Raw genomic sequence first — 24,218 nt, forward strand, 5'->3', positions numbered from 1 at the left:
CAGAAAACATCATGAAAGTAAAGCAATTTTTTAATGATTGTTTACTATTTGGGTAAAAGTTCTTAAATTAATGAGAAAAAAAATATTGTTTACATCAAAATTCAAGTTTAAAGGAGTCTGATTGCTGAATAATGAGAATTCAGATTACTGAGAGTTTAAGAGAATAGGTTTTGAAATTCACATTTTACAGAGAATAAAAAAGCCAGCAAAAGGAACAGTTAGCATCATTAAGCTGCACTAAGTGTTTTTCAAAAAACTAAAATAGTATTTCTACTGCATCTCGAATAAAAATTAAACTGTTTCGGAATCTTTATTGCGAAGTAAAAAGTGAAGAATTTAATGATTAGTCAGAACACATGGAGATTTTAAAATTAATGGAACATAAAAATGAAATCCGTACCTAAATTATGGTGCATTACATTATTAACGTCATAACTCTTCCCTATAAGGAAACCAAGGCCACACTTGTTCTGTAAAAATTGCAAAGAAAACAATAAGATATAAATGTGATAAGCATTTTCAAATCACAAAATTAAATAAAAATTTATTAATACATTTAAGACAATTATATTTTACAAAACGAATAAGTGCACTGTGAGAAAGATCACCGGATTAGCGGAAAACGAAGAGAGGAACTTATAGAGTCTATATAAAGACTTATAGTCTACATAAAAACTAGACTAGACTTAAACTTTACAGTCTATATAAAAAAACTCCCCTTAGAACAAAATCTAAGGCCGTCTGCTGCCGCAGAAACCAGCTAAATCCCATCTTAAATAGTGACCCAATACTCTTACTTGAAATAATTAAACCTTGTAACCATTGTCACCGCCAATGCCCTAGACATATGGCTAGGGTAATTCTTCCCATAGACAGACTGTGTAAGAGATAGCTTTATTTTTCATCGTGGTTTAGCAAGACTTGTTTGTTTATTTATTTTAAGATATATATTGATTATTAAAAACAAATTATAAAGCAATTACATGAGTATTGTTTTTGAGTTCATCCAACCCTCACACTGCATGTATCTGATTGGTTAAAAAAGGTAGGCATGTAAAACCAGACAGAGATACATGTTTGTGTAGATTTTCTTTTGTTGAAAGGGAGAGTTCCAGACGCCGATATGTGTTCTCTTCTTTATTAGATCAAAGGCTCGCTAGGAGTGGGGAGACAAACATGTGGGGATGGTAGTTATCGACCGTTGTGATCGAGACTGAGTTGCAACAGCGCGAGGTAGATATTGCAACAGTCACAAGTGGAAAATCAACTGTTCAACAGGAACTATCCATCGAAGTAGGCGTGTTCAAATCGAAGTGGGAGTTTCCGTCAAGGTAAGCGTGTTCACATCACGTCCGGGTCACCAATGTGGGGAGAGCAGTTATCGACAATGTCAATCTTCATCTATGAAAAGTTATCCCACCATAGAATCAAGTAACATGTCTTATATACTAGTGAATTGGAATTATATTTTTGTAGTGGTAGACACACTACAAAACGTAATTTCTTTAAGGGTTGACTAGAGGGACAATTTAGCTGTATAACAATTTTCCTCTATGTGTTTATGTATAATAGAATGATTTCAAATGTTGTTTCAAATCAAAATTAATTAATTCTCAAATCTAATCCATTTAACAGAAGTTGGATACAAACTGTTTTGGTCGTAACTTTGTTGGCGCTTGTAACAGCAAAAATGGTTGTTGGGTTAACGATTCCCTAATAACTGTTAATATTTGGAGTAAAAACACGTGGTTGTTTAGTCGAAACTTAGTGAAAACTTTTTTTGACCATATCGCTTTTGTTAGGTATGGTTAGAAAGGTTTGATTTTCAGTTTAAATTCAAACATTTTTTTCCTAATTCATAAAGCGGTCAAAAACTGTATGGACAGAACTTTTAGTAGTGCGTGCTTACAATTTATTACAAGAGGCTTACTTTTGACGTAAAGTTCAGTCTTGTGTTTTCTAGGTCAGAATATAGCTAAATTTATTTTTGTTTATAACCGTTTTTGCGCGATGGCCTACAAAAGACTGATGAAGCAAATAATCCACCAACGTTCATTTGCGTTTCCTTTAAAGATTTTATAAAATATTTTTGCAACACATTTTAAGACGAACTTTATATCAAATTAACATAATACCTTAAAAAATCAGCCGAGACTATGTAATCTCAAGTTATTCGCACTATTACTTTTTAAAGCACAGAGCAGTTTTTTTAAAAAACAATTTGCAATATTTCATTTGATCCGTGATGGCTCAGAGGTTACAGCGTTTGCCTTCCAATGAGGTGAACCGGGTTCGAATCCCGGTGATGGCTAGACGATACGAATTCCGCATCAGGCTTGCGCCTACCACAGTGCTGGCGTAAAATATCCTCAGTAGTAGACGGATCATGGGTTAGAGTCCCCTTGCCGTATGTTGTAAATATTGTGCATATCTTTTCTATTCAATTTTTTATTTATTATTATAACATTTTAATTACTTTATTTTATTATTTAATACCTGGGAATCAAAATTTTAATGGAGAACTAAAAAAAAAATTTTTTTTTATTAACCTTTTTCTTCTCTACTTTTCAAAATTCATTTATTGTCACTTTCTGTATGCCATATATACATTAAAAAAATTCTTGTTTAAACTATAATTGTTATTTCTGTATATTTGTAAACAAAATAATATTTCTGTATATTTATAAACAAAATTGTAATCTCCTTTCTTTTGAAATTCTAAATAATTGGTTGAGGTTGGCTGGAATAGTGGCCAGACGCGGATTATATGGGTAAGGGCTTTACTAACGTAGGTACTTATCCGCGTCTGGAAAGAAAGAAAGTCCCCTTGCCGTTAGGCTAACCGTAGGAGGTTTTCCTCTCTATGTAACACAAATGATTTAAGTTCCATCACAAGGATCACCAAAGGCAAAATTTCTCCCAATAATTGATTCAGAAGCTCCTTTGTCTTCTTTAATGAGTTCAAAATTACAAGGCTACGGAGTTGAACATTGGTAGACGTAAACCCAAAGTTGGGTCAGCTGTTCAACGATGGTTATAAATTGAAATAAAAAATGATTGCTAAAAGATCGATTAGTCTGAAAATAAATCCATATATGGTGCTTGATGTAAATCCTATCAAAGAAATATAAATTTTAAATTCCCTTGCAGCTTGGCTAACCGTGGGAGGTTTTCGTGGTTTTTCTCTCCATGTAACGCAAACGCGGGTTAGTTCCATCAAAAAGTACTCCACAAATGCAAATTCCTCCCAATACTTGATCCAAGTCTTCCCTTGTATTCTGGATTAGGTTCAAAATTCAAGGCTGCGGAGTTTAGCATTAATACTCGTAAACCCCCCCCCCCCACAAATAAAAAAAAAATTGGGTCGGCAGTTCAACAGCTGTTATAAAATAAAATATTTCATTCATTAATTAAAATGTGCAGGACCAGTGTGTTTACCGATCACGAATATTTTCGTGACTTTTATTCTGCATTCGATGATTTTCAAGAATTTTTGGTGTAAATAATTTTTAAGATACAATTTCTCTAACGGATCTGATGTATCGAAAAATAATAATTAGTTCTTCTACAGAAATTGCGATCAATATATCCACTGTAAAAAGAGATTTTACTGAGGATGAATACGCCGGCTTGAAAAAAATCTGATTTTCGCAGTAGCTGTGACGTCAGGAGCTATAGCAGACGATGAGAATTCAGTCAAGTCCCAAGCACAAACTTTTTTTTAAATACAATTAATTTCTTTGTTAAAGGCGATTATTTCATTTTATACAGTGCCTGGTCAAAGTATTAGACGCACTATAAGATTCTACGTAAAACTATACAAGGTAAAACAAAGCTGTATACTATACAGCTATATTGTTTTTACGCGACTGAAACCTGTTGCAATTGTTGACGTTCGTGTATCAATTGGTGAAATTAGACGATATATAATATAAATTCGACAATTGAATAAATTAGACGATCTATTAGATAAATATATAAACTGCTGTTTGTAGAAAATGCAACACCATGAAGGAATCATCAGAATCAAATGAAATTCGCAGCAAATGTCAATTATAGGATATTATGCAAATTAATAAAGTTTCAGAGCCATCGCGCATGCGTGGCGCGCGCAGCGCCCTCTGAATTGATGCTGAAAGCGTATAAATAAAGTGCTGTAGCGGGACGTTGAAAATAGTCTATGATTATTTGTTAGTGGCAAACGTTTAGTGAGACCTGAGTATGCCTCCACGACGGAAGAATAAGAAATTCAAGCAACTTACGGAGTTTGAACGAGGGAGGATAATCGGCCTTCGAGAAGGAGGATTTTCCTAACGCGCAATAGCAGCTCGTATGCAGCGGACCAGTTCCACAGTGATGCGAGTTTGGAAGCAGTGGACCGACGAGCACCGAACAACTCGAAAAACAGGCACTGGACGACAGAAGGTGACGTCAGAGCGCGATGATCGACACCTGCTCCGCATGGCGGTGAATGATCGCACAGCTTCCTCCAGGCAGCTGGCAGCACATTGGTCTACTGCTACAGGTGTACAATTGTCGGCTTCGTCAATTCGTCGTCGTCTGCTGCGCCGTGGATTGCGTGCAAGGGTGCCATTATACAGGATTCCCCTCACGGCGGATCATCGACGGCTGCGTCGGCAGTGGGCTCTTGAGCACAGAGACTGGCGAGCTGATTGGCACCAAGTTGTCTTTTCAGATGAATCACGCTTCAATTTGTGGACCCATGATGGCCGTGTTCGTGTTAGACGTTATGCCGGTCAACGCTGCCTTCCTGAGTGTATTATTGAACGACATAGTGGTCGAACACCCGGAGTTATGGTCTGGGGTGCGATTTCGTATCATGGACGATCCAATTTGATACGAATTGAGGGTAATCTCAATAGCAACAGATACGTCCGTGAAGTGCTACAGCCCGAAGTCGTTCCTTTCCTTCAAGGCATCCCTGGAGCTATCTTTCAGCAGGATAATGCACGCCCACATGTTGCGCGGACTGTTAGAGACTTCTGTTCAGCACAACGCATGCAACTTCTTCCTTGGCCTGCTTATTCGCCGGATATGTCGCCTATTGAGCACGTGTGGGATATGGTTGGTCGGCGTCTCACTCGTGATCCGCGTCCTGCAGTTTCCAAAGACGAACTTTGGTTGCGCATACAAGCGATATGGAATTCTCTTCCTCAAGCAGATATTCAACATCTGTTTGACTCCATGTCACGTCGTATAGCAGCACTTATTGCAGCGCGTGGTGGCTGCACCAAATACTGATTTCGGACGCTTAATTTGTTTCTTTTGTTTTGAAAATTTCATCATTTATTTGTATCAGTACAAGTCGTTTCTGCATTAAATTTCATTTGATTCTGATGATTCTTTCATGGTGTTGCATTTTCTACAAACAGCAGTTTATATTACTTGTGGGCTGCATCCCCTGCTCGTTAACGCTCGCCAACCCCCGAAAATTGCTACGCAATCTTATATGGTTTGCTTCTCTCGCTACTAACTTAGGTACATTGCAAATGCACAAAATTCTAAGAATTCACAACAATCATTCAAATCCATATAACAACTTTTTTTTTAAAAAAAATTACATCTTTTTAGTAAATACTAAGTCATTAAAATAAATTTGAATTCAAATAAATGACATGTATTTCGTTAAACCTATTAGAAATGTGCTCTAATATAAAATCTTAAGATAAAATTTCTAAAACTGATATCTCTTTAAAAAAGGTTAAAACTTTGGCTATAATTAAGTCTATTAAAAACTGAAATAAGTGAATTGCAATGAAAAAACCTGCATAAACAAATAAATTCTAGTTAAACAAATAAATTCGTGATATAAATAAAAAATCGTCAAATAAATTCGCAATATATAAATTCGTGAAAAAAAGCGCTTTCGACAAAATACTAAAATAGAGATCTATCGACAAAGACTACTCACTTCTGCCTAGCTTATGCTCTCTGGTTATTTCAGTTTCCGTTTATAAAAGCGCTATGTGTTGAGCCATCTCAGCTAGATTTGGCATGTGACATTTTTAGCGGCAATCATGGGTCGATTTTCTAGCGTTGCCATTCGGGGAGTTGTAATGAGGCTTTTTTTGTAGCCGTGTAAGAGAAATATATATATATAGATTTATTATATCAGGTAAGATATAATTATAATTTAATAATTAGACCAAATCACTAGACGCACTGTAAGTATTTTGATAATGACATGTTTTGTACGAGTTTATATGCAATACTTTTTTATATTTAAACATACATCATTCAGGAGATATTTTTATATTCTTCCTATTTGTATTCTTTTTTAACGTTTTGCATTACAATGTTAACCTGTTGAATACACGAACGTAAACAAGTGCAAACCGGTTTCAGTCGCGCAAAAACAAGAAAACTGTAGAGTATCACCTGATAATTAAGATTTCACATATAATCTTATAGTGCCTCTATTAGTTTGGGCACGGACTGTATATCGCAAATCTTTGATGTAGTTGAAGAACAAAATTCGCCAACGAAAAAAATTTTTTTTTGCTGAGTTGAGTTGAATAAATAAGATGCAATGTTTATTTGGATTGAAAAAATTACATGCACTGCACATGAAAAATTCACAAAGTTTTTAAGTTTTACAAGATGGTGCAAAAGTCTGTAAGGATGGGATTCCATGTGTTAATGCCTCGTGTGATAAAAATGTCTTTTACATTATATTAAAAATAAACATTAAAGCGCAAATATCTTCTAATAGGCAAATTCTAGGCTGAATACTTGCAAGTTTAATTGAAGTATGACTTCAATAAATAAATGATTTCATTTTATACATCGCAAATCTACATTTTAGTTAACGTACAAAATTTATCAATGAAAAAAGGAAGTGTTCGCAGTGTTGTTTGTGTTGAATAAAGATGTAATGTTTACTTGGATTGTAAAAATCATATGCAATGCGTATAAAAAATTCACAAAATTTTAAATACTGAAATATGGTGCAAAAGTCTGAACGCATGCATCAAATTTTATTCCATCTGTTTATGTATAGTGTGATATAAATGTCTTATTTTAGATTATATTAAAAATAAACAATTAAGTGCAAATTCTGAGCTGAATACTTGAAAATTCTCTCATTTTTAGAATTCAAACTTTTGTGGATATTTCATTACTCCTTTATCAGGAAATAAATTTATTTTTTGATGTCTTGTGACGCATACAGAAACAAGTATTAAGGAAAACACTTTATTACGTTAAAAATTACTTGCAAAGTTTCCGAGATATGTAAAAACTACGGTGGGGGGAGGTTAATCAAACATAACTCCCTCTATGCTATGTAACTCCCTGTATCACACAGTGAAACATTTCGGTATATTAATTCCAGAAACAACGTCCTCATTTTTTTTAAAGAAAAATCTTTTATCTATGCCAAAAGCGCAATAATAAATTTATAAATACATGACCTTGATTTTTAAAATAAACTTGAACACAATTTTGTCCGTATAAAGAGAATTAGCGCTTAGTTTTTTCATCTGCAGTGTTACACATGATCAACCACGTGGTAAATGATTAACTGATAGATATTTAAAAGATTGGAATTACCGCTCATTTGAAAAGAACTTCAATCATAGGTAGGCGAGTCATCCCCTCAAATAGTCTTTCCAACCTGTAAGAGGATATAAAACTATTTTAAGAAATAAAAATGTTGCATTTTTGTATTTGCATTAGAAATTAAAAATAATTCTTTTCAATCCATTTATTTATTATTATCTAAAAGTGCCTTCCGTCCAATAAGTTGATCGGAAAAAAGTGTAAAATATATTAATTTTAATTATGATATTTTACACTTTTTCCGTTTGCTGCACTGTAATAAAAAAAAATTTCCGGAAAAAGATTGAGCTTATTTTTAGTTACAAAAAGCAATGTCATTAAAATAAACTATTTCAATAATTCATGCGAGTATCTGAACGAGTAGTTTTATCAAATAATGTACATAGGTAAACAAGTCTAGCCTACAATGACATAATGTAAACTAGTTCCCCGATGTTAGGCGTGGTCCCTGTGTGTAAGGGAGAAAACAACGTTTAGGGGCACAGTAACAGAGGTTCTTGTTGTTGTTGCTAATGCCACTTGCCACACTGGCAAGCCTGCTTGGTGAAACCGAGCAAATTTAAGGCAGAGTGTGCGTTTCTTGTTTTTCAGTGGCGCCATCTATGGCCAAGAATTAGACTTCTGCCACACCATACGTCGCACTCAAATATAGGGCGGACCCATTCATTCATCCGCAGATCGTAATTTTGACCTGAATCAGAGAATGATCGATCTCCAATCCTGTACCCCCAGAGGTACTGATTTGAACATGCAGGACTTTGTGACCCGGTAGATTTGCACCCTCCTCTCCTCCTAACCAATACTGGGAATAGTGAAGCATTGTGGGAAAGAAATTTTTTTTCTCTCTCGTTGGTTTGTTCTGCATTTTTACTTTACTGATAAACAGTACTGTACTATTAAGATTTTTCTTTGAATATGCATCTATATCACCCATGTTAATTAAGTGTACTAACACATTTTAACATTGAAATTTTAATAAAATAGCGGTTGGAGATAGGCAGCGTACCCAACTATGCACGTTGAGTTGTCCAACAACCTGAATTGCGAATCCATCCGGCTGATCACCGTTGCATCAATTAGCAGTTTTCCTTTCCTTTTGAAAATTCATCACAGAGATAAGAGAATCAAAGTAATGCACCCTCATGGGTCGGAAGTAGAGCGCTACAAGTAGCGAAACTACTGTAGCCGATACTTTTTTTTCGTTGTTTGTAGTGTAGCGTGTAGTGTGATACACAAAAACAGTAGTTTGTAGTGATTTCTGGCAACTACTTTTAAAGTTTATTTCATAACCGTCGTTGAACAGCCGTCCCAATTTTTTGGGTTTTTTGAATTCTTGAGCCCAATCCAGAAGACAAGGGAACTCCTGAATCAAGTATTGGTAGAAATTTCCTTCGTGGGGGACTTTTTGGTGGAACTATACCGCATTTACGTTACATGACCACGAGAACCTCCCACTGTTAGCCTGATGGTAAGGGGACTCTAACCTATGATCCGTCTACCAATGAGGATATTTTACGCCAGCACTGTGGTTGGTGCAAGCCGGATGCGAAATTCGTATCAATCAGCCACAGCTGAGATTCCAACCCGGGACACAGCATTGGAAGGCGAAAGTTCTATCACTGAAAAAAAATTTTTTTCGTCTGATGCTCCAGAGCAGCAAGTTCTTTTAAATTTTTATTTTGCAGCAGTTATTTTTTCATGTTCTTAATTTATTTCGTTCATTATTATTGGGAATCTTGTAAACAAAGGAATCATTGGAAATCGAAGCATTAAGATTGAGTCCTAGAACGTGAAGATCAGATCATTAAAGATATTCAGGGTGTTCCATTTTTTATTTTGTGCACTTGTACTTCATTTCTAGAGGGCAATCAAAATGCATTAATCCTTAAATCCCAAATATTAGATGATTTCTTATCATTTCCTTAATTAAATATTCACTTTCAAGAAGAACATAAGAGTTTAAAGGTTAATAGAATAGATTCGTAAAAAGTGCTTTAGAATAAATAACTATCTCATGTAAAGATGAATTAACATTTCTTAATAACTTCTCATGCTTAACTAAGTCAATTTTTTTATTCAAAACCATTTTGGAACATTTGTGTGAATTATTCTCTCCAGTAAAATTGCCTTATCATTAAGAATTTCTTGAACTACAGATGTATCACTTTTTTAGAAGCATAAAATCATTCTGTTTGTGTCAGAGTCAGTCTTTTAATCGATCATTGAAAAGAGCTATAATATTTCAGCTTTTTAGTGTAAAATGTAATATTTTAGTCTGAGATCTTTTTCTTAAGGGAGTTTCTTTTATTTGATTTTATTATTAAATATTTTATCTGAAACTACTTTTTTTAATCATGCGTTTTAATATCTACTTGCATTAGTTTTTATTCACATTTTACATTGATTAATTAATTAATTTTTTTTAAAATACATTGTGGCATCTCATTAGATACTAAGCATTTAAAATGAATTGTTTCATTTGGAGGTAAGCATATATTTGTATCAATTCAATATTTGTATTTATACTTTGCATGTGATATTTACATTGGGCAACAAATTGATTTATTTAATAAATTAGACTTAAATGTACACGCATGGTTTTATTATTAGCCCCAAATTTTTGTACTTATTTTCTATTTTAAAAATTAAACGTAATTTTTATCATTGCCTATCAAAAATGCATTTTTTTTTTTTGCATTTTTTTTTTGCATTAAACAAATAGTTTCAAGAAACTAAATCATTAAGTTATTATCCGATTAAAACTTCGTTCGCTTCAAAAAATATTCAAACAAGAAATAACAGTATACATGTTTCAAGCGCTCAAAGACAAGCACCCATTTTCAAGACTCCAGCAAATTAAATTGGTAGCAACAGGCATTGACAAATTTAAATCTTTGATCAAAACAGGTGAAGATTTCAGAATTAATAAAACATAAGAATTATTATCTTACCTGTATTTTGTTGTACTACGTTATACAGCTCAACTGACACCATATCTGTTTCCTATAAAAAAATAGTTGCTTTAATAAAATAATAGTTCAAAAAAAATTGAAGTGCTCAAATCAAATCTATATAAAAGAATTTTTATGCCATTTGCACATGGTATTAAAAACTCAATTATTTTCAATACACTACGACATTCAGGAACGAACTTAGGGTCTTAGCGGCCCTCAATTAACTTCCTAACTCTTCCCTATTAGAGAAATAGTTACGTCAGTAGAACCATATTTTAAAAAAAGCAGTCTAAATTGCAGATCTCCAGATTTAAATACCTGTGATTTTTTATGAGATTAAATCAAAGTGACTATTATTTAGCAGGATTACGATGAAAGGCCACATCCACTACCATTTATAACGATATATTGTAGCAAGTGTGGGAAGAATTCGAATTCTGCCGCATCACCAAAGATTCACAAATTGAACATTTCTTAAAAAAAGTCTATTTATCAAGTAAAATTTGTTGATAAGCCTTTCAAACACAAGATGGATTTTTTTCTCACCTTGCATATCACCTTACCATTTAATTTATGTGTTATTTCTATTATTCGAGACAACTTTGTCTCGATTAATAAAAGTAGCACATAAATTAAAAAAATTACATAAAAAGTAATAATAGGGTCCATTATTTGAAAAGTGTGTCAAGCGCTGACCAGTTTGAGCTTGGTATAAAAGATTCCCATCGTATGTTCGTTAATCTTGATTATGTTCCTTTATATACAGATGTCCCAAAACTCATGGTACTTACGTTAGGAGAGGATAGAACAGAACTAAACAGAACAGAACTGTAAATCCTAGTAGAATATATGGTTCGAACGTAAGTCGCAACTCACTAGAGCGAGCCTCCCAGCGATCCATAAGAAGGCTGTTCACAGTACTGTCATGCAGTCAAAAAAAATCAAACTTAGAATTTTATGCATTTGGAATCAATGTATGGTTATTAAGCAGAACCTTGCCATTATTATCATTAAGGGAAACGTAAATGAGCTGAGATATTTCCCGCGTGCAAGATTCAGTTCTCGCAAGATTCAGTTCTCGCGTTGATACGATGCACAATTTCGTCACCGTTACAGATGGCGTTCTTAGATACCTGCCACGTCCAGTATCCTGCATGTAACTTTAAAAAACCTCTAGCCGAGTTGTTGGGGTCTTCGTTAAAATATCCTTGCAACAGGAACTACATAACATAGTAAACTTCTTATCGCCAGAACAATATATATCAGTTTTTTGGCATTCTATTTTAGCTTTCATAGCATTGAAAATAGAAAAAAAACAGTTGTCTATCCACTTTTCTCGGAATCAATCGTTGTATTTTCAATTGCTCGGCAAAGAGCCGTCATGGCTCAGGGGATAGAGCGCTCGCTTTTCAATGATGTGAACCGGGTTCGAATCCCAGCAGTGGCTGATAGATATCAAAGCCTCATCCGCGTTGCACAGACCACAGTATTGACTTAAAAAATCCTCAGTGATAAACGGATCACGGGTTAGAGTCACTTTGCCATCACGCTAACTGTGGGAGGTTTTCGTGGTTTTCCACTTCATGTAACGCAAATACGGTTAGTTTCATCCAAAAGCCGTCCACGAAGACACATTTCTGCCAATACTTGCTCCGGGAAATCCCTTATCTTCTAGATTGAATTCAAAATTAAAAGGCTACTGAGTTGAACATTAGTAGTCGTGAACCCAAAAATTGGGTTGGCTGTTCAATGTCGGTTATAAAATTGCATGACAGAGTAACTATTTTTAATTGCTCTGTGGATCTCCGATCAGATGAATGCTGACTCGAATTAGGAGAAGGCAGATATTCATTTCATGTACGGAACTGCAGACGACATTGCAAGAGAAGCTCTAAGATCTGTAACGGACCCGATTGCGCATCGTATCAGTGCGAGGACTGAATCTAGCACGAGGCAAATGTCTCAGGCCGTTTATGTTTCCCGCAATACGTTGTGGCGAATACTACGAGATCAAGGAATACATCTCTACCATGCGCAGAGAGTTCAGGGCCTAGATTATCAGGCACTGATCAATTTTACCACGTGGTTTCTCCAGCAGATGTCTGTGGACCCCAAGTCGTTGTGCACAAGTGTTGTTCACTGAGGAATGGACATTTACATGCTATGGTATTTCAAATATCTACAGCTATCATGATTGGGCAACTGAGAGCCCGCACATATTGCGTCCAAGTCTGTTCCAACAATGTTTTCAGGCTAAATGTTTGGCGGAATGGTGTACGATCATCTGATTGGGCCGTACCTACTGCAAACACGCCTGGAGAGAGATTCATACCTTGTGTATTTGCGAGAGGTGTTAGCGGAACTATTTACTTGCGTTCAGTTACAAATCAAACAACGCATGTGCTTTCAATACGACGGGACTCCTGATTATATTGTAGATGTGCGTAACGCCATAGATATCATGTATTGGAGATGACGAATAGGTCGTGGTGGTCCAATCAACTGGTTGATACCTGATTTGTCATTTGCGCACTTTTTTTTCTAGCGTCATAAGAAGTGAGCCTCATCTACGACGATGGTCCCATGGATTTTGTTGAAGTCCTTGTTTCCTCTGATATCAGTAGCTGCTGACACCACAAGAGAAATGCATACCCAAGTCTAAATTCTTGATGGTTCCATCAAATTTTTTTGATGGTTTATGTTGGTTTCAGTGCGACTCATGATGGTTACCATCATCCAATATTTTTTATTATGTGTTCATGGTTTTTGATATGCCCACAAGCTTCCATCAATCCATGATGAAAAAATGCTACTTAAATTTATGATGGTGAACCATCAAGAGAAGTTTTATTCTCATGAAGCAACAATCCATGATGATCCTCGATGGTTCCAACTGTACATTTCCATAATGGGAATTCTTGTTGGTTCTCAGGAATCAAACCAATTTGTGTTTTTTTTATATTGGACCATCATAAATTAATCTGAATCCCTACATTGGGATGATAGTGGTCGCTCTAGCATTTGATTTCTAAGATACTATGATGGAAATTCGTGCTGGTTCAACCTGAACAAACGATCCAAACAAGTTGTTATTCTTATGTTGGATCATCATAAATCAGTCACATTGAGGTGATGGTTACTTATGTTAGTTACCATAAAAAGTATAATGTTTCATGATGGAATTATTGATCATCAACACAAAGGCAATGTTAGTGCATCAATGGAAAACTATCAAAAATTTTGACTTAGGTGGAGTTTTCGCTAATCCCTGCGTTAATGTCGTCGGTTGCAAGTTAGAGCAGTTCTCGTGATGGGGGTCTTACCGTTTAATTTCATTTTGTTAAAAATACTTTTCTTTATTTTATAGGTTTTTTACCATTCCAGTCTCTGCCTACCTTGTTTCCCATCCTTTCGTGACACAACATGTTTCGTTCTCTAGCGATTTACGATCAAGGATTGTAGGGTGATTCGTGTTTGTATAGTTGTGTTCTATCACCTTCTAACCTATAAACCTCACATTGTATATACATGCGTAATATAAAGAAAATAATCGGTCTTTTCACACCGACTCCCTGGAAAGCAATGTTTATTTTTGGTTGCTTTTTGGTTATTTCAATGCAGTTTAAGAAATTTCAGCATTTTGAATATGATGTTATGATACGCGATTTTTGATTTATCACTTTTTTCATACTCTCAAATCGCGACAGTTTCATTGAAAAACCCACCTTTTTTTGTATCTATTTCAGGTCATTTTCAAAAATAGGTACAAAAAATAGGTTTAAGGTCAAAATATCACATTTAACAAATCACTTTTTTTTTTACCCACAATGCACCGGTTCGACGCTTTCATATTTCCTTAGCAGCACATCTTGACTGTTTTTGTCCATTCTGTTTCGTTTCATTTCCGACATTTTGATGTATGATTGGATATTATTACGAGACGCAATTTGGAATTTGAGTGTTTGCTTTTCCGCCATTTCCACATGATTTTTCGAAATTTGATATCTATATATAAATTTGAGAAATAAGGGGCAAATTATTAACTTGGCAACATTTTTTCTTAAATAAATCTTTTTATAAAGTTGTAATTTTTTTAAAAATTGTCACTTTTGAGCTAATTTTTTTTGTAAAAATAATAGCTATAGTCGACTTACCTCGAACCTAGTAGTAAATAGTCCTATTTTAGTTGCTATCAGTGGCTTTATCTTCCCTCTTACGAAACTAAAGGCCAAAACCTGGAATAGCAAAGGAAATAGTTAGAAATCAAATATTGTAATTAGTATTTCAAAGCGCACAATTTTAGAAATTCCCTAAGGAAATTGAGAAGGAGGATAACTCGAAAGAGATATAGATTAAGTTCTCACTATATTTCGATTAGAATTTTCGATTTTTGTCTGACAGGCTAACAAAAATTGGGTGGGTTAACGATTTCCTATAAAAGTCTAACGTCAACAGGGAAAATTCTAATTCTTAGTTTTTTGATTAAAAATAAGTTTAAACTATTTCCATTTTTTGCGGTATGGAATAACTATGAAGAAACAAAGAGCAATTGTTTAGAGGAAAATTTTATCAGTACAGGTAAAAAAATTAAGCTTAAACTTTAAAAGGCCATAATTACTTTTTGGTGGAAAAGTTAACGATTTTTTTTTTTGGGGGGGGGGGACAAAATTCAGACAAGTCTTATTACTTGCTTTGTAGCCTATCTTGGTGGATGTTTCAACGCAGGATTAAAAAATTTTTTATAGGTTAAGGTTTAGAGGGTCGAATTCGAGCTTATTTGCAGTTTATAAAGTAGCTAATATTTGTCTTAATCATTATTTTTTAGAAGGTGGGGTAACGATTTCCGAGCATGGATTAACAGCGGTAGAATGGAAATGTTTCGTTTTTTGGTAATATTTCAGACAACTTGCGTCGTTGTAAAGTTTAAGTAGGCTAAAGATTTTCTTAATTGGGTGTATAATACGGTACTGGTTTAATATTTTAAATTTAAAAAAAATGCTTAGATTAATCAAATGTGTACAAAATGCTGGTTTGGCCATTATTGTTTTTGAATAGGTTATCTACCGTGGACATTTACTGTCTTAATATTGACCAAACTTTAAAGGCAATATTAAAAGTTTCAGTTTTTAATCAATAATTAGCTAAAACTTATTTTAGTTTTGAAAAGTTTTGGTGATCGAAAGTGATCACGATTTCCTACAATAGGCTAACGTTTTGAGACACAAACTCTAACTTCTGATTTTTGTTGTTATTGAAAACCAGTTTTTGACGTAGCTTTCTTTTTTTTTTTTGGGGGGGGGGAAGAGGGTTGGCTGAGAAAAACTCTTTAGTGGGTAAACATGAGAGGCTCAATAGGTTAATAATTGTAAATTAAATTTGTAAATGTGGTTGAAAAATTAGCTGTGTTAATTCGGTGACGAAACACTTTGGTGCACAAACATGGGATTACGGAATGGTACAACGAGGAGAAAATTTAGCTTTCTTTCAAAGTGTCATATTTTTTTTAAAGAAACTAAAAGCGATTTTGGCATTAATTTTTATTCTGGTGGAAGTTATTTTTTTTTAAAGCAATTTTATACAACGGGCTAACGTTTTAGGGCATAACTCAAACTTGTGGCGTCGTGGACAAAAATTCTGTAAGATTTTTTTAGGCATACCATTTTTTGGCGAATGGGCCAAATTAAAATTTTGGAGAAACGGTTTGATGGGTTAACGATATCCTATACTAAGCTTAACATTTTGAGGCATAATTCATTCGTGATTTCTGGGTCAAAAATGAGCTAAAACTGATTTTGGATATAAAATTTTTTAGCGGTCAGGCAAACGGTATTTTTTAATGGGATAACGTGCTTTTACGATTTACTATAAAATGGACTGATCTTTAGACCAAACTAACCTTTTGACCAAAATCCAAACCTGTGGTTTCCAGGTCAAAGCCCCCTCTTTCCCGTCAAAATCAAGGGGTGGGCTTTCGTCTCCCATTTCTCGTGCCCGTGATACTTCCGGGATAGAGCGTTCAAAAGTAAAGCACCAAAAAGGTTTAAACATATCCGTCTGTTGTGCCCGAATTTTTTTAAATTCTTTTATTACACACAAGATGGCTGCACCAGATTATCTTCAATGTAACAGCTTATTTTAAGCGTGATTTCAGCACTAACCCTATATATGTATTTCGTTCACTTAGCTCCTGCATCTGATTGATTAAAAAGGAAAACACGTAAAAAGATGACATACTGGATTGTGCAGATTTTCTTTTGCTGTTAGGTATAGTTCCAGATGCCATATGTTCTCTGGTTTATTTGATCAAAAGTTCTCTAGAACTTGCTACAACCGTAACTTTTTTCTAAAGGTTAACTGAGGAAAAAGTTTAGCTGGATAAAAACTTTCCTCGGTGTGCTTACATATCGCAGAATGATTTCAAATGCTGCTTCAAATCAAAATTTTTAATTCTCAAACATAATCCATTTATCTGAAGTTGGATACAGAATGCTTTGCCGTAACTTTTTGGCATTTGTAACAACAAAAATTGCTAGGTTAACGATTCCCTATTAACTGTAATATTTGGAGAAAAATTTAAACACGTGGTTGTTTGGTCGAAAATGAGTGAAAACCTTTTATGACCTTCTCTTTTTGTTAGATATAGTCAAAACGGTTTGATTTTGAGTTCAAATTCAAACTTTTATCTTTCTAAATCATAAAGCGGTCAAAACATGTACAGACCGAAATTTTTGTAGCGTGTGCTAACAATTTCTCTCTTGTGTTTTCTAGAATTTAGCTAAAACTTGTTTTGACTATAACCATTATTTTGAACGGTGGCCTACAAAAGACTGATGAAGCAAAAAACCCACCAACGTTCATCTGCTTCCTTTAAAGATTTTATAAAATATTTTTGCAACACATTTTAAGACGAACTTTATATCAAATTAACATAATACCTTAAAAAATCAGCCGAGGCTATGTAATCTCAATTTTTATAAGTTGCGCGTAATATAACTTTTTAAAGCACAGAGCAGTTGCTTTTTAAAAATTCTCATAATACTTTATTTCAGCCGTGATGGCTTAGGGGATTGAGCGATCGCCTTCCAATGAGGTAAATCGGGTTCGAATCACAGCAACAGCTGGTCGATACGAATTCCGCATCCGGCTTGCGCAGACCGGTTAGTTTGCACCGATATTTTATGCCGCAGGTCTGGCATAAATTATCTTCGGTGGTAGTCGGATCATGGGTTAGAGTCCCCTTGCCGTCAAGCTAACCGTGGGAGCTTTTCGTGTTTTGCCTCCCCATGTAACGTACATGCGAGTTAGTTCCATCAAAAAGACCTCCATCAAGGCAAATTTCTCCCAATACTTGATCCAGGAGTTCCTTTGTCTTCTGGATTGTGTTCAAAATTACAAGGCTACGAAGCTGAGCATTAGTAAACGTAAAGTTAAAATTAGGTCTGCTGTTCAAAGAAGGTTATAAAGTGAAATAAAAAATATTGCTAAGGGATCGATTATTCTGAAATTAAATCGCTATATGGTATTTGATATAAATTTCATTAAGGAAATATAAATGTTATATCAGTCAGGCTAACCGTGCAGTCAGGCTAACCGTGAGAGGTTTTCTTGGATTTCCTCTCAATGTAACGCAAATGCTGGTTAGTTTCACCAAAAAAGCCCTCCAAGATAGTACATTTTCTCCCAATACTTTATACAGGAGTTCCCTTGTCTTCTGTATTAGTTTCAAAATTACAAGGCTACGAAGTTGAATATTAGTAGTTGTACCCCCCCCCCATAAAAAAAAAGAAAAAAAAACTGGTCGGCTGTTCAATAACGGTTATAAGTTATTAATTAAAATGTGCAGGACCAGTGCGTTTACCGATCACGAATATTTTCGTGACTTTTACCTCACATTCGATGATTTTCAAGGATATTTGGAGTAAATAATTTCCAAGATTCAATTTCTCTAACGGATCTGATGTATCGAATAATAATAATTAGTTTTTATAAAGAGGTTGCAATTAATATATCCACTGTAAAAGAGATTTTTGCTTGTTACGCAAGAAAGTCTGAGGACAGATATAGCAACGCCTGCTTGAGAAAAATCCTAACAACTGATTTTCTCCGTAGCTGTGACGTAGGAACTATAGGAGGCGATGAGGGTCGGGCTTTACTACCCAATCCTTCCAGAATTCTGTTAATTCCCTAGCACAATCTTTCTTTTTAATACAATGAATTGCCTTGATAAATTTGGTTATTCTTTTTATTTCATTTTATCAATCTCAAATCTGTAATTTAGTTTCAGAACAAAATTTACCAATGAAAAGAAAAAGTTTTTGAAGTGTTGCTTGTGTTGAATAAATAAGATGTAATGCTTATTTGGAGAGTCATATGCACTACGATAAAAAGTTCTCAAACTTTTAAGTATTGAAGTATGGTGCAAAAGTCTGTACACATGCATCAAATTTGATTAAATTTGTTAATGTCTCGTGTGATAAAAATTTCTTTTTATATTACATTCAAAATAAGCAGTTAAGGTGACAAGGAACTTTCAAATAAGCAAAAATTTGCCAAAAAAATTTATTTTTCACTTTTTATATTTTCGAAACCTAGGCATTTAACTGAACATTAGAAAAAAAAAATCTTGAATTAGAGCAAAATTGACGAAGTCATGGCCATTTCTGGTTTGACCACGCCCCTTTGGCGCCTTGCAATGAAAAAGTAGTAAAAGTCATTTTTCTCAAAATGTCTTTTTTGACAAATTTACAAATTTCAAACTCCTCCAGCGAAATGAATTTTTATTCTATTAACCTGAGAATTTGATGCTATACATTTATGAATATTATTAACATTTCGTTGGAAAAGTTTCTTGAATTAAGTAAATAGTATTATTTTTATACATGATATTTTATAGCGGTAAGATGATTTTTTTTTAAAAATGATGTTCTTTTTATTGCTTTTTTTCTGTTATTTGTTTCAATAATAAAATTAAAAAAAAGTACTCCCAACAATTTTTTATATTACCTAATATGTAATATTTTAAAGGAATTTTGTCATTTTAACAAAATTTCAGACGTGTTTTTTTTTAATTTCGGAAATTTTGAAATATTTTTTTGAAATTTTGTATATAAATTGTTTTTACAATATAGATATATACTGAGAATTTCAATATACTAAAAATTTCAAATTCCCTTGAGAATTTCTAAAATTTTTTTTGAAAGTCCATTGTCGCTTTAAGTGCAGATATTTTCTAATATGCAAATTCTGGACCAAATACTTGTGAATTTTCCTCTCATTTTTAGCATTCAAACTTTCGTGAATATTTCATTACTCCTTTATCAGGAAATTAAAAAAAAAATGTTATCTTATGACCTTACACCAACATGTTTAAAAGAAAACACTTTATTATGTTAAAAATTACTTCCGAGATATGTTAACACTACCGAGGGTGAGGGTTACTAAACGTAACTCCCTCTATGCTATGTAACTCCCTGTACTATCACTATAACACAGTTAAAAATTTCGATATACTACTTGCAAAAATTACGTCCTTATTTCTTAAAGAAAAATCTTTTATCCTCGACAAAAATGCAAATAATAATTTTAGAAATATATGTCGTTGATTTTTTAGATGAATTAAAACTCAATTTTGTCTGTAAAAAGAAAAGTACCGCGTAGTTTTTCATCAACAGTGTCACACGATCAACCAAGTGGTAAATGATAAACTAATGGTTATTTAAGGAGCCAAGAATATTGGAATTACCGCTCATTTAGAAAGAACTCCAATCATTGGTATGTGTGGACATGGAATCATCCTCTCATATAGTCTTTCTAAACTTCTGTTGCCAACCTGTAAAAAAATTAAAAACTATTTAAAAAAAATAAAAATGTTGATTTTTTTTCTCTTTTTTGCATTAGAAATTAAAAATAATTTTTTAAAATCCATTTATTTATTATTATATAAAAGTATCTTCCGTCCAATAAGTCAATCGGTAAAAGTGTAAAGAATCACAATAAATTAAAAAAAAAAAAAACATTTAGGAAAAAGATTGAGTTCATTTTTTGTAATTTAAATTATATAAAGCAATGTCATGAAAATAAACTATTTCAATAATCTGAACGAGTAGTTGTATCAAAGAATATACATAGGGAAAGAACTCTAGCTTTCATTGACATGATGTAAACAAGTTCCCCAATGTTAGGTGCCTTCTTGTATATAAAGGAGAAAACAACATTTAGGGGTAGAGCAGCAGAGGTTTTTGAAACGAGTTTGGACCATCCTCTCCTCTTAACCAATACTAGGAATATAGTTCACTCTGCAGGAGTTGACACTTGGCTCCACCATCTCGGAAGCAGAGTTCATTTCAGCGCGGGAGTAAGAAGAGAAGCATCTCCGTGCTTGAAATTGAGACAACCTTTAATGCAAGTCAAACACAAACAGTTAATTCTTTTTCAGTCACTTACTTCGCTTTATCATCTGCTATTACAGCTTTCGTTTCTCTAGCTAATAAAAATATATTTTAAATTTAAAAACTGCTGTTTTCACAGAAAAATGTCTCAAAAAAAGACAAACTATTCACTCAAAAGAGAGAAATATCGTTAAAAAAATGGCGCGAAATATCAAATTTAGGAAATATTTAATGTTAAAAAAAATGAACATGAAGTTTGCGAAATAAATATTTTTGCCGTAACGCGCCAAATAGCAACCCTGAGCAGCGATGGTTCAGGGGATAGAGCGTTCGCCTTCCAATGAGGCGAACCGGGTTCAAATCCCAGTCGATACGAATTCCGCATCCGGCTTGCACTGACCACAGTGCTGACGTGAAATATCCTCAATGGTAGACTGATCATGGGTTAGAGTCCTCTTGCGTCATGCTAACCGTGGGAGGTTTTCGTGGTTTCTCTCTCCATGTAATGCAAATGCGAGATAGTTCCACCAAAAAGTCCTCCACGAAGGCAAATTTCCTCCAGTATATGATCCAGCAGTTCCCTTGTCTTCTGGATTGGATTCAAGATTACAAGATTACAGAGCAGGGTTCGTGATTTTTTTGCATTTGCGTTACATAAAGCAGAAAAACCACGAAAATCTCCCATGGTTAACCTGACGGCAAGGGGACTCTAACCCATGATCCGTCTACCATTGCTGATATTTTACATCAGCCTTGTGGTCAGTGCAAGCCGGATACAGAATTCGCATCAACCAGCCATCGCTGGGATTCGAACCTTGTTCATCTCATTGAAAGGGTGAACGCTCTATCCCCTGAAAATTGCTTCGTTTGATGTTCCAAAGCAAGTTTCTTTTTTTATTTTTGTGGGCAGAAGTTATTTTTTCATGTTCTTAAATTATTTCGTTCATTATCATTGTAAATCTTGTAAGCAAAGGAATAATTGGAAATCGAATTATTAAGATTGAGTCCTAGAACGTGAAGATCCGATCATTAGATATAAAGTTATTCAGGGTGTTCCATTTCACGATATTTCACGATTTCTTTTCATTTCCTTAATTAAATATTCACTGTCAAGAAGAACTTAGAGTTCAAAGGCTAAAAAAAATAAATTCGTCAAAAGTACTTTAGAATAAAAAATTATCTCATGTAAAAGATGAATTACCATTTCTTAATAACTTCTCATGCAGGTTAATTTTTTATTCCAAAACATTTTAAACATTTATGGGAATTATGCTAATCAGTAACGTACGTATGTCTGCGAAAAGTATTGAAGTAGTAACTATATTTTTAAGAAAAGTAGTTAGAGTTAACTACAATTGTAATAAAGTAGTTGTAATTAACTACAAAGAAAATGTAATTTTATCGACCACTGTGCACCCTTTTATTCAGAAGCCGGCCCATATTACATTATCTTGTTTACTTCGATAAATTGTCACAGTTATTGTCAATATTGCTTTGGATTAGTTTTTTTTTTACTTACATCTATGGCCTTTCAAAATTTAGGAGGAATTAATTCTTTGCTCGATTTACGCTAATAATTTGATCTGATTGATAATCATCTAGAATTTCTAGAACTACAGATCTATTAACTTTTTAAAAACATAAAACTATTCTGTCCGTATTTTTTTCTGTCATTGAAAAGAGATAATTTATTTTTACCTTTTCAATGTAAACTTTAACATTTCCAATTCAAATCTTTAGTTTGAAATCTTTTTCTTATGGGAGTTTCCTTCATTTGATTTTTTTATTAAATATTTCAACTGAAACTGTTTTTTTCATTATGCGTTTTAATATTTACCTGTAATAGTTATTATTCACATTATATATTTTGATTAATTTATCTTTTTCTTTAATAAATGTGACATCTCATCAGATACTAAACATTTAAAATGAATTGATTCATTTGGAGGTAAAAAATATATTTTATTAATTCAATATTTGTATTTAAACTTTGCATGTAATATTTGCATTGGGAAGCAAATTGATTTATCAAATAAAATATAATTGAATATACATGCATGATTTCATTTCTAATCCCAAAATTTACTTATTTTCGATTTTAAAAATTAAACGTAAATTTTTATCATTGTCTATCAAAAAATTAAACATTTTTTATTACATTAAATAAATAATCTCAAGAAACTAAAGCATTAACCTATTATCCGATTGAAAACTTTGTTCGTTTCAAAAAATACTCAAACAAGAAAAAACAGTATACAGGTTTCAAGCGCTCATAAACAGGCGCCCATTTCCAGGACGTGAATCAGAAGAAACAAATATGGTTTGAAATATAAAACTAAGAGCTCCTATTTAAAAATGAAATAAATAAAGGGAAGATACAAAACTAGAAAAAAACCACAGTAGCCAAAAGAGAACAAAAAAGATAACATGATCATTTTTCCACCTCTGTTTATCATAAGCGTTTTAACATCTCATATTAATTCTAATCACCCTAATTGTCAGAATATTTCTGCGTTTCATACTTCCGATTTGCGCACACTTAACTTTTACAATCTTCTAACTTTACTTAACCTAAGAAATTAACATCCAACTAAGTAACATAACAACTAAGATTTTAAAGTCCTTTTTAGGTAACAAATACCAAATTTAGGTCTCTTAAAGATCCTATTAGCTTTAATGATCACTGGGGGCATAGACTACATTCATTGTCAGCGTGACATTGGCTACATCGGAACCAGACGCCCTTTAAAATGTAGACTTAAGGAATACGATAGTCCGTTATCAAAAAATCACCGATTGCTGCAAAGTGTGGAAATTATGGGTATAAATTAAATTTCGATGTCAAAATTATTTCCACTGTCACATCAGTAGCTCATTTTGATGCCCTGAAATCTTGTTTAATTCAAATGAATGCTTGAGCTGCGATCGCTCAACACCTTCCAATGGACGTGAGCAGGGTTCGAATTCCAGCTATGACTGGTCGATACGAATTAATCATCTGGCTTCCACCGACCACAGCGCTGATGTGAAATATCGTCAGTGGTAGACGGATCATGAGTCCCCCTTGCTGTCAGGCTAACAGTGGGAGGTTCTCGGTGGTCTTCCTCTCCATGTAACGCAAACGAGGCCTCACAAAGTTTCTCCCAATATTTTATCCAGGAGTTCTCGTTTTCTGGATTGGGTTTAAGATACCAAGTCTACGTAGTTGAACATTAGTAGTCGTAAACCCAAAAATTGGGTCCGCTGTTCAACAATGGTTATAAAATAAAATAAAAATTAATACTTATTCCCTTGT

At 33.8% G+C, this 24,218-nt stretch overlaps 1 long non-coding RNA gene across 2 annotated transcripts in view; it reads right to left on the bottom strand.

The window, feature by feature from the left end:
* LOC147801901 (uncharacterized) overlaps nucleotides 1–24,218 on the bottom strand; it is a 165,634-nt gene that overhangs the window by 13,738 nt on the left and 127,678 nt on the right. Inside the window, exons 12-16 of one of the 2 annotated variants that reach the window (XR_015430604.1) lie at nucleotides 20,278–20,364; nucleotides 14,690–14,770; nucleotides 10,533–10,584; nucleotides 7,573–7,636; nucleotides 401–470 (exon numbers count right to left, since the gene is read on the bottom strand). This is a non-coding gene — a long non-coding RNA (uncharacterized LOC147801901). The remainder of the gene's footprint in view (nucleotides 1–400; nucleotides 471–7,572; nucleotides 7,637–10,532; nucleotides 10,585–14,689; nucleotides 14,771–20,277; nucleotides 20,365–24,218) is intronic. The other variant, XR_015430605.1, reaches the window with a different exon arrangement.

The sequence above is a fragment of the Parasteatoda tepidariorum genome, chromosome 11 (genome assembly GCF_982258835.1).
Source record: "Parasteatoda tepidariorum strain Cologne lab strain chromosome 11, Ptep-v5.0, whole genome shotgun sequence".
NCBI lineage: Eukaryota > Metazoa > Arthropoda > Arachnida > Araneae > Theridiidae > Parasteatoda > Parasteatoda tepidariorum.